The sequence below is a fragment of the Rhineura floridana genome, chromosome 3, assembly GCF_030035675.1.
Source record: "Rhineura floridana isolate rRhiFlo1 chromosome 3, rRhiFlo1.hap2, whole genome shotgun sequence".
NCBI lineage: Eukaryota > Metazoa > Chordata > Lepidosauria > Squamata > Rhineuridae > Rhineura > Rhineura floridana.
The window spans coordinates 156,618,318-156,629,644 of record NC_084482.1 but is presented as its reverse complement, the minus strand read 5'-3'; the positions used below and the strand labels follow the sequence as shown (position 1 = coordinate 156,629,644).

Here is an 11,327-nt window from a genome sequence, read left to right as displayed (position 1 = left end):
AATGTCATTTGGCTGTTTCACAAAGGAAGGGGGGAATGCTCTGCTAGGATTGCTTCTCTATCTCATATGACATAGGAGTTCTTGACAAATAGCTCTGGCTTTGCAAACCTGGGGCCTTCCAGACATTTTGGACTACAACTCCTATCAGCCCCAGCCGTCCTAACAGAGGTCACTTCCAGATGACCAGTTTATTGAGCGTTCATCCTGATTTGTTTGCAGAGAGATTAGATGGCGTTGTGTCAAGCAACTGTTATCTCACACTTTCCAGTGTATTTTTCCTATCACTTTCCTTATTGCAAAAAGTCTGATTCTTTGGGGGTGGGGGCTTGTTGCAGAAGAGTTCCAAACCAACTTTAATTGTGCCACCTCAGTTTGCAGGTATGTGACTGAATTCCAGCTGAAAATTGCAACAGTCTGGAAGTGCCCAACACTGCATTTTGTTGTGTCAGCCCGCTGGCAGGACTGGCAATATCAGGCTGCACAGCCAGGCAGCTCCCAACTGCTCAGCACTGCCTCTTTGCCAGTGCCCCTTGTTCTCTGTCAGTGCCACTGCCACAACGTCCTGGTTCTTTCAGCAGCTGTGCGCTGCCACAACCTCCACCCCCACACTGTTTATGGGGAAATTCTGCCCATCTACCAATAAGTAGGCTTTTATAGGGCAGAGGGATATGAGAATAAGACAGAGGTTCTGAGATCACATGTCGTTGGATGACCCACCCAAGCCTGAACTGGCCCTGTCTTTGAGATGGAAGGATCTGGCAATTTCGGATCTCTGTTTCTCATTTTTTCTGCAGCAATTGGTGAATTTTTTAAAAAAATCCTCATGAAAACTCTTTAGCATTTTAGTGCAAATTTCTCCATATAAACACATTTTTTGTCTGCGGTTTTAACAAATGTACACATTTTTGGAAGCAATTTCTCCTAGTATAATGCATTTTTGTAAGTTATTCTCATTAATATATTCATTTTTACATACATAAAATGCATCTTTGTAAACACTGGTTGGAGAACTGCCCCCTAAAATTCAGATAAGTGCAAATTTCAAAGGATGGCAGTGCTTCTGTTCTAGTATTGTTTCAGACAGTGCGACTTTGATAAATTAATCTTTAAATGCAAATTGAATCAAATTTATCCCCAACCCTCCTCTCCCTACTGCTTAGGGATTGAATGATGGCTCAGTAGCCCTGGTAGGGACATCTTTGTCCTTCTGACAATAGGACCAAATGGAAGGTAAAGACCAAGGAGACATCCTTTGGCTTATATCATAACTTTCTATTCATGAATGGAACAGATCTCATGTTCTTGTAATGAGGCTCTCCTGCCTCCCCTTTCCATCTTCAACCCCTAAAGATTTGCCCCGGAGGTTGGGGGACCCTCAGGAGTCATGTGGAATATGATGCAGGGAGCTACAGAGAGAGGGAAGAGTTGGTGGAATTCCCTTTCTCCCTCAGTAAAAGATCCAACCTATTACACGTTTCATCACATTTTACCTTACCCTTTCTCAAGGATCTTAGGCCAGAACGCATAGGTTAGCCTATTCTATCCTCACAACAGCCCTGTAAGGTAGACAAGGTTGAAAGTGACTTGGTGAAGACAACTCAGCTTTGTAGCTGAGGAAGGATCTGAAACAATTAATTCCATCCATCCATTCTATAACATCATGCAGACTCTGCATCCAAAGGCCTTCCCATGTGGGCCTCTTGCTTTGCCTTCACTTGAACTTAATCCTGAAAAACTGAGTTGTTGAAACTGGCTTTTGGAGTAGTTATCTAGCCCGTGCACATTCCTTCTTTTTTGCAATGCAAATATTTTGGCTCCTCTGCCCTTTTATCCAAACTCCTTCCAAGCGTAGTCAGATATAATTATATAGCTGGGGGCGGGGGCTGATGTCTGAGTTCAGTTGCTCTGCACTGCATCTGCTAACAGCATAATGCTACTTCTAAACTGCTGCTATATGGGCTAATAAAGACGGTTCGAGTTTGTGTCATTACAAAGAACATGAAGAAAGGGGTGTGGACATTTCTGCTGGACTGACAGAGATAGGGAGCTGCTGTTTTCTCTTTGCCCTTGTGTCATTCTATTAATAAAACACACACGGAAATGCATAAATGTTTTGCCTGTGAGGGAGTCTGTCAGTGTTGTCGACACAGTGGTTAGAATAGTTTCCATGTTCTCTCTCCCTTTATAGCCCATCTTTCATATGCATGTGACCTGGCAGAATGTGTAATCAAAATTCATTCAGTCTCCAGTCTTCCATGGAAAAGAATTTGAGAAAACTGACAGCACTGTCCTATCCATGTCTGTTCCGAAGCAAGTCCCATTGAGTTCAATGTGACTTACTCCCAGGTAAGTGGGCACAAGATTACAGCCTAAAGGACAAATGTCTCTTCCAATAATTGTGGAACATGCTCAGTGATGTCTAAAGGGCACTATTAGGCTATATATGGCTCATTTTGAATAACACATGAATAATTCAAATGGTACATTCATTGCACTCAATTTTATTTATTTATTTATATCCACTTTTTGAGAGGGGGGACTGCAAATAAATGTCCAAAACAATGTCCATTGAGTTAAAAACAATCAATTAAAATCAGTTAAAACTATTGACTGCACACACACCAATAACAAACCAGTTTAAACAGCAATAAAAGACTTACAATACAGTACACAGCAGCAATACATAAGCAATACAATAATAAAGGATGAATCAGTCTGCAACAAAAGGGAGAGGAGTTTTGAAACATTTGTTTCAACAAAGAAGCCAAGATTACCTTGTATCAATAAATCAGTCAAAGCAGAAAGTTGTGGGCTTCCCGCAAGCATCTGGTTCACAACTGTGAGGAACAGAAGGCTAGAGTAGGTGGAGCTTTGGTCTAGTCAAGCAGGACTCTTCAAAAGGTTAACCTCCAGGTTGGAGGGACAATATTTGATAGGGTGGAATATGGTACTCACCCATCCCAGTCCATCTTTCGGACTTTCCTCTGTGGGTGAGGAACAAAGTGCCATTTTTCTTTTCCATCTCAGTGTGGTATGTCTGGCTGTGCAAGGTAATGGTGGCCATTTGCATTCTAACTCCAGCATTGTAGCATGCAACTGGAAGCATGGCCACAAAGTCCCAGCCCTCTGCATAATGAGCTGCAAGGATGGACTCAGGACTGGGATGGTTTGTAAAGCTAGTGCCCTTGCACCATGAGTATATCCTAACTTGAGTATATCCTAATTCTGATATAAGTTCTGCACAGACAGGTCCTAAATTGCTAAGGAGACCATTTCCCCATTCTCCTTTCTGCAGGAGTGTTCTATTATGTATCCTTAAGCAACCTGATCTCCCCTGATCATAGCAGGACTCTGGGAGGCATTTGTAACTATTGTGACTTATGGGCTTGATTTGTAATATTAAGGTATCATTGATCCTCTTGGCCAGTGATTTTCAGTAGTCTAGAATATCCTGAGGCTCCATACAAAAGAATCAGGGAGTCTATAATAAGATCGGCAATCGCAGGAAACTTTCCCCAAAGTAATATTGTCCATTGCCTTTTTTCCTCTGCAATGTGAAATTGAAAATGAGGCAAGGAAACATTGGACCTATCCAAACCCACTCTCGGTGTATGTGGCACTGCGCTGAAGTCCCATGTCCTTGCTGGCACCTGCCTGAGGTCCCATGTCCTTGATGGCACCTGCGCCCCAATCTTTTCTTCATTGCACAGCTTGACTGCAGCAGGCATAGATGCAGAACATGCTCCCACTTAACCTAATACATCAAAATCTGCCAGTACCAAATGGTTCACAAAGGTTGAAAGAAGCTCTTCCGCATAAAATAGTTACGCAGTACTAACAAAGCCAGTTTTGTTGTAAGGAGTAGCATTACAGCAGGGATGGGGAGGGAGCCTGTGGCCTTTCAGGTTATCAGACCAACTCTCAGCAGCTCCAGACAGTGCAAACAATGGCTAAGATTCACAATGATGGAAGTTGTAGTCCAACAATAGCTGGAGGGCCAAAGGCTTTGGATACCTGCATTACAATACCTGATGCCTCATCTGCCAGCAGCCAGTATATCTCATGAAGCTTCTGTTCATCTGTTTCAGATGTAAGTCTTGGCAAAATAAAGCCCTGAAAGTACATATAGCTTAGCATGTCGACTGACAATCTATCGAGAAAGGCCAATAGCTCAGTGGCAGAGCACATGTTTGGCATGCAGAAGGCTCCATGTTCAAGCCCTGACATTTCCAGATAGGGCTGGCAATCATTGTGCTGTCAGTCACTGCACATGGTACCAATCTAGGTAGACCAATGTTCTGATTTAGTATAAAGCAGTTTCCTATGTTCCAGTGGAAATGTGCTGCAGTTTGATAGCTGCTGAAGCAGACAGTGTTTCATCCAGTCCACTTCTAATGTGTACTTCTAACCTGCTCTCATGACTCCCTGTTGCAACAGCTTTTGGCAGGCTTTGGGTTTTGTTTGTTTTTTATTGCTGCTGTGCAAATTCCTCATGATACATTCCTGGTTGACCACCACTATTTTCCCCATGGAACATTTCTGCACTACCCCACTGGCTGGCTCGTGATAGTGGAGGGAAGGATAGAAATAAACAAGCAAAACAAATGTAGGGGATGATGTTTTGAAACATCACTTGCTTGTACAGATCTGGCCCTGCTCTGATAGATCCACATAGGACTGAAGCCCGCAGCTAGAATCTTATCAATTTTCAGATCTAGCTGGAAAACTGATCTAAAGCCTCTCGGTGAAAAGTGAACTGAAAGATTCTCATAGCATCAGTTCGATGAGCTGATTGCAGCCTTAATTCCTTTCCAATGTGAAAATGTTTTGTTCAGGGCTGACTCAGAAATTAAGAAGCTTGCCAAGTTGGAGAGCCCAGGGATGTTTGGCTATGATGGTATCCCTGGTAACCAATTTAGATGTCACATTCCCATACACAGATCCTTACATACATAATGAGGCCGAAAATGCAACCCTCAAACCACATGCTTTGAGGGTAAGTCCATGGGGATATCTCTAGCAACATCGACTGAGGACTGTGACCTAAAGGTCATTGCTCCCTAAGAGAAGCCCAGTTTCCGGACGCAGTGTTTTGAAGCATCCATTGCCTCTAAACCACACACGCATTCCACAAGGGTTTCATAAAATGAATTCATTGCCTGCTTCCAGTAACAGATTTTATGGCTGCCTAGCTCCATAAGGAACTTTTGCTTATTCCCCACCCTCACCTATTTATCAGATAATTTTACTATGGCTTGTTGTTGCCACTGATGTTACATTCCATATACAAGCACTGAAAGAGGGATTGATATATGGGTCGATTGATCAATAAGAAAATGTTCAGGCAAGGGCTTTATTTTCCCCAAACATCTGCATGTGCCTTGCACAATTCATAAATTGCACTTTGACACAGAATGTCAGTTCTTGCAAATCTCAGCATTCATTTAAACAAAGCTCCCTTGTTTTTACATCTCTACTCAAAAATATTGTATGGAAGAAATAGCCCCCAGAAACCTTCAGCAACTTCTTTCTCATCACAATACTTACTTCCTCTTTTTTCTCTGTTTGAATCCATCTTCTTTTCTTGGCCTTCCTCCCCTCATCTAGTTTCCATCATATATAGCAGTCTTCACCAACCTTGTATCTTCCGGATTTTTGGACTACAACTCCCATCATCCCTGACCATTGGCTATGCTAGCCAAGGCTTCAGGGAATTGTGGTTCAAAGTATCTGGAGGGTACTGGGTTAGAGAAGGCATCTTTTAAGCTCCATACAGGCCCAGCTCCAGCTTTTGGGGGGCCTTGGTGGATCTTCCTGGCACTAACTCGAGCCTCCCAGTAGCCACTGCCACCACCTTCCCCATTACTATGCCACAACCACTGGATAGGTCCAGTGACTTAAGAGCACTTAAGGGGTGGGCAGCCACCAGCCTTCCCCTCATGTTTGTGAGTGGCCACACCTGGTGGCAGTAATGCTGGATAGGTTGCCATTGTCAGGTAAGCCCACTTGAGAGCATGAGGGAGAGGCTGATGACTGTAGGAACAGCACCACTGGGTGGTAGTGTTGTTGTTGTGAGAAAGGTGTTAGGGTTCTGTGGGCCCTCTTGGGGTGCATGGGCCCTGATATATACCCCAGGATGTTGGGTGCTGACACTAGGCCTGACCCCATACATTTATGTGAGTCTTTCTGTACTCTTGTGACCTACTCCTAAACATGAAATCCGTCACATTCTTCAGTCAAGAACAATTAACAGTCCTGCTGGATCAGACCAAAAGTCCAACTTTTTGATATATTTTGATGTTTTGCATACGGTTTGCTTTTGTGGTTCTTAGTTGTTTGACTTATATACATTGTTTAGAGATATTTACTGAATTATGTTACTTAAAATTTGGAATTTGCAGTAGTATTGTTTGGTTTTGAATGTGGAATTTCTTTGTATTTCCTGTATTGATTCCTTTTTGTTGAGACTTGTAAACTGCTTAGTTAAGTTCAGTATACTCTTTCCAGCAGTGGTGGGCCATTGGCTTGAAACAAGTCAACAACCCTCCCTTGCTGTTTCCCCAACACACACACACATACACAAATACCTCCTCTGACTCTGAAGGTTATGTTTCACTATCACAGATAATTTTTATTCCTTCACCAAGATCATAAAGCATAAATACTAACCATGATGTAAGTAACATTACTCATCAACCAAGTCCAGATTGCCCCTTGGGACACTAGATCATATGCATCAACAATGGCGACGAAGGTTTTGATAGGAGTGATATGAGATTGGTCCCTGGCTGCTGATGGAGATGATTAGGGTTATATGCTCATATTGAAACAAGAAGTACAACCGCACAACATTTTCCATATGAGATTGAAAGCAAATTTGAGCTCTACTGTGGCAGGGTACACACAAATGTATTTTGCCCTCAGTTCTCCACCAATAAAATGGGAAGATAATTGACTTACCCACCTCTCAGGGGCACTGTAGAAATTCAGACTGCAATCATACATACATTTACCAGGAGTAAGTTTTGCTGAATTCAATAGGGATTACTTTAGAGTAGACACGTATAACGAGTGCACTGATAAGCTGTAATTCTATGCACTTTCCTGAAAGTAAGTCCCATTAAACAGAGTGAAAATTTCATATGACTCAACATAAATAGGATTGTGCTGTTAGTGTAATAATGGCTATAAAGTGTTTAGCGCTTCTGAATGGTACTTTCTACAGCACATTAGCGCTATTATTTATATGCTTCAAAGAAAGGCACAATGCTTGGAGTGGGGATCATGAACTTTGATGATATATGGCAGCTCCAGTTCCAAACAATCATAACCCAAATGATTGTCTCTAAAACGAGGGTTTAAGCTTATGTTCTGTTTGACCATCAGCAGATGGGCCAATAAAAGATATGGGACTGCAAATTTTGTGACTCTCATTCTCCTATGATAGGAAGAACTTTAGAAGATTCCTGCTTGGTGAGGCCAAAGACTCATCTCATCCAGCATCCTGTTTTCACTGTGGCCAGCCAGAGATGCCCATAGGAAGTATGCAAACAAGGCCTGAGTGCAAGAGCACTCTCCCCACTTGTGCCCCCCAGCAACTGAAATACAAGACGTATTGCCTCCTACAGCTAAGCAAGAGTAGCTCACTAGACTGAGCCAGGATAAGCAACAATGGATTCAGCAGGGCCAATACTCATACTTGCTCTAATATCACAAACACCATATGATGGTGCTTTACCTGCCCTTCACCCAAAAGCCCCAGGGCAGTTTATAATTTTAATACAGCATTAAAAGCAATTAAAAGCTAGCTAAATATGCATTGCTCTGCAAAGGCTATGGTATGTTGTAGGGTCTAGGACAGGAGTGGGAAACCTTTGGCCCTCCAGATGTTGCTAAACTACAATTCCCATCAGCCCTAGCAAGCATGGCCAATAACTAGGGATCATGGGAATTGTAGTTCAGCAACTTCTGGAGGGCCAAATGTTCCCCACCCCTGGTCCAGGAGTCACCAGTTCACACATTACCTTGTTTCTAAGGTCTGGTGCTATGGGATGCTGTTGCATAACCTGCAAAATTCTGGGTGGCACTATATATATCTGAGCAAACTGACCAACTGCCTATGGGAATGGCCAATTGCTCAGCAGTGGTACACATGCTGTGCATGCAGAAGGTCCCAGTTCAGTTCCCAGCATCTCCAGGAAGGGTTAGGAAAGACCCCAGAATTAAACTCTGGAGAGCTGCTCCCAGGCAGTGTAGACATTGCTGAGTTAGGTGGATCAATGGCCTGCTTTAGTGTACGGCAGGTTCCATTTTAATGCTAGTAAACAATTAGTAGGGTGGCATTTTAAATTCCGCTGTCATGGCGCATGTTGCAATGTTTTTCATCATGATGCTGCCTTGTTTGATTGGCTGGTTTCAAGTATACTGTCTTTACATGGGTTTGCAACCTTTTTAATTTTTTTTACTGTAGGATGGATCTGAAGGGAGCAACTGCAGCTACTGACAGCGGTGAGGGCTAGTGCAAGAGGATGAAGCAGTCATAAAATAAGTGTTGTGGTGGAGCAATCCTTCTTATACAGTTAGAAGTAAGTTCCACTGAACTCAGTGTGGCTTATTTCTGAGTGAATGTGCATACGATCACATTGTGAAAAGAATGGTGGGCATTTATGTTTAGTCATGCTGAATGCACATACACACAAAGGACAGATCAACTCATAATCCATCTCAGGTTGAACTACAATAATATAACAGTTTGCTAGAGAAATTTCCAGGTGTGGTACTCATCTGTACAGTAGGGAAGAGATGATGTGCACATCCAGCGCAGTCCAGCAGACTTAAAACAAGCTATAAAGCCAACCCACCTTTAGTTGTTGGTTTTAAAGCTGTTTTATGACCCAGGTAGCCTAAAGCAAACTGGACCTTGGACTCTGACACTATTCCTTTCTGTTTTTACAAAGGGAAGCAAAATGGAACACCTCGCCTGTTATGAGCTGTCGTCTGGAGCTTGGAAAGCAAATATAGCTTTACCTTGTGGGACAACGTTTAACTCCATTGTTCAAAACTCCTTCAAGCCTGAGCTTCACCAAGTTAATTTCTCTAAGGTGCTGATGCTCTGAAACAGTTCACATGTTTGTGGGACTATACATCCACTTCTCAGTATTGATTTGCTTCTTCTTCCAACCATACTCCTACAGCCCTTTTTTGTAGTGTGCATTCCACAGCCACTAATGAGGCCTCCCTGTACCTGAATAGTTATCTACATTCTTTTTCTTTAGGTGTAAAGTAGCTACTCAAGATGAGCTGCTGAAAACAATCTAGCCTAGACAGTGCAATTTCCAAGATTATTCTGCAGTGTCTCGGCCATATCCTTTTCTATTAATTTAAGTTCATCCAGTGATGATGCCATTATCAGGACCAGCCCTACCATTAGGTACAGTGGGGTGGGAAGTCTTTTTTTGCCTAAGGGTTGCCTTCTCTCATGGCGAACCTTGGGGGGGGCTTGCATGCTAGTGAGGGGTGTGGCCAAAGACAAAAGTGGGCAGGACAATGTTTCAGTCGAGCCACCCAAAAGTAGATTTCCACACACACACACATATACACACAGACAAACCTCAGTACAGGCAAGCAAGAGCATTATCACAGCTCAAGGACACATTTCAGCCAGCCAAAAGCACTTGGAGAGGGCACTGAACACAGCCAGTGAGGGGCATGGGCTGGGGAAAGGGGTGTGGCTTGAGGAGGCGGCACAACCTAGGGAGAGTCCCAAGGGCCAGATAGAGAGGCCTGTTGGACCTCTTCAGCCCCTGGGCCTGAAGTGCCCCACCCTCGAGGTAGAAGCAGTTGCTGGAAGGCAGGGATCAGCGGCAACAGGTTGGAAGGCAAAGCTGGGCATTCACATGGCCTCTCCTGCCTCCTCTAAGCTAGCCGGCTGCCTTCAGGTGCAATAGAGGATGCTGTGCTATTGCCAGTGTTGAAAGGTTTGCTGTCTTGTCCTTTGCTTCAGGCTGCAAAATGTCTTGGGCCGGCCCTGGCCATTATCACTGGATGTTGGCACAGGTGTAGCGTATTGACCCTCTTGCCTTGCCATACCAGGAACTGCCTGAGTCAGCTCTCAGGCACTGTGCTTCAAGTTTCTGTTCTGCACTCCAAGCGGCAGCCTCCTGCATGATTTCCCCTGCCATACATTTTGTACTGAAGTTGCTTTTGTTATGCATTCTTTGTGTGGCTTCTACTTCTTCATGATACTTCTCAGTTTGTATTGAACTTAATGCTGGTGTGAGCTTTTGACGGAACGATGATTTGTCTTAAAAGGACCATCAAAGCCTTGACCCACTGAAAAAACTTGCACTCCCAGAATGTGTTAAAATAAATGGTACTTAGGCGGGGTTTAAAACACCAGAATGGTTTGGGTTTTAAAATCAAAAGGTCTTCCTCACTGCTGCCCACATATTCTATTCTCAGGCTGCTGCTTTCAGGAAGCCACAGTTTCAATGGACCTACAGCGTTTCTAAATTCCCTCCACCCCCACTTGGGGTGGGTGGGAAGATCACACAATGGTTTGGGATATTTGTGGAAAACATACCCTTTCGGCTTAGACGCCTTAACAGCACGCTATTCCCAAAGGTCTAAACACCACTGGCCCCATCACCAGCATTCATAGGTGGATTGGTTAACCCCATTGGAATTAGGGCAAATTCTTTCTGTCATAGCTGAATAAGGGTTCTTTCACAGTAGGATTGGAGCTGAAGAACTAAGCTCCCATTGTGCACTGCTGCTTATGCTTTTCAGCTCTGACAAACATGTCCACACTTACTCAGTAATGATTACTGCGGGGTTTGGCCTTCCCCCGTTTTTTCCTAAACATGCCCATATCTTCCTCCCAAGATGCATGATGCTTTTCCCCATGTTCCATAGTTGATTTCCCTTATCAAAGTTCCTTCCACATGTATACCAGTTTCCCTTTCTGGAACAAACTTCTTTATTTTCTCCAGACCTGTATATATCAGTGCCACCCTCATCACAGGTCAAGAACTATGTAAACAGCTGCATACCTGCTGCTCACCCAGCTAGTGAAAAAGGCTCTCAGTCTGAGATGAATAGCATCAAGCGTGGTGTGTGTGTGTGTGTGTATGTGAATTTGTGTCTGAAAGGGATGTGTAATGCATTGGGACTGGAGAATAGCTTTTCCTTGGAACACATTATAGAGCCGCTACTACAGCCCTTTTTGGCTGGAACCTGTGTAGATGCTGTGCTGAGGGAAAGGGACTGAGCTTGCTCTCTCTGCCCCAGCCTCCATGAGAATCATCAGCTCTGTGTGGGTACAGAAT

At 43.7% G+C, this 11,327-nt stretch overlaps 1 long non-coding RNA gene across 1 annotated transcript; it reads left to right on the top strand.

Annotated features, from left to right (window-relative positions):
* The first annotated feature begins 2,261 nt into the window (after positions 1-2,261).
* Positions 2,262-9,294, top strand: LOC133382341 (uncharacterized). The gene is made up of 3 exons (XR_009761911.1): positions 2,262-2,346; positions 8,471-8,585; positions 8,958-9,294. It is a non-coding gene; the product is annotated as an uncharacterized LOC133382341 (long non-coding RNA).
* Positions 9,295-11,327: the final 2,033 nt, after the last annotated feature.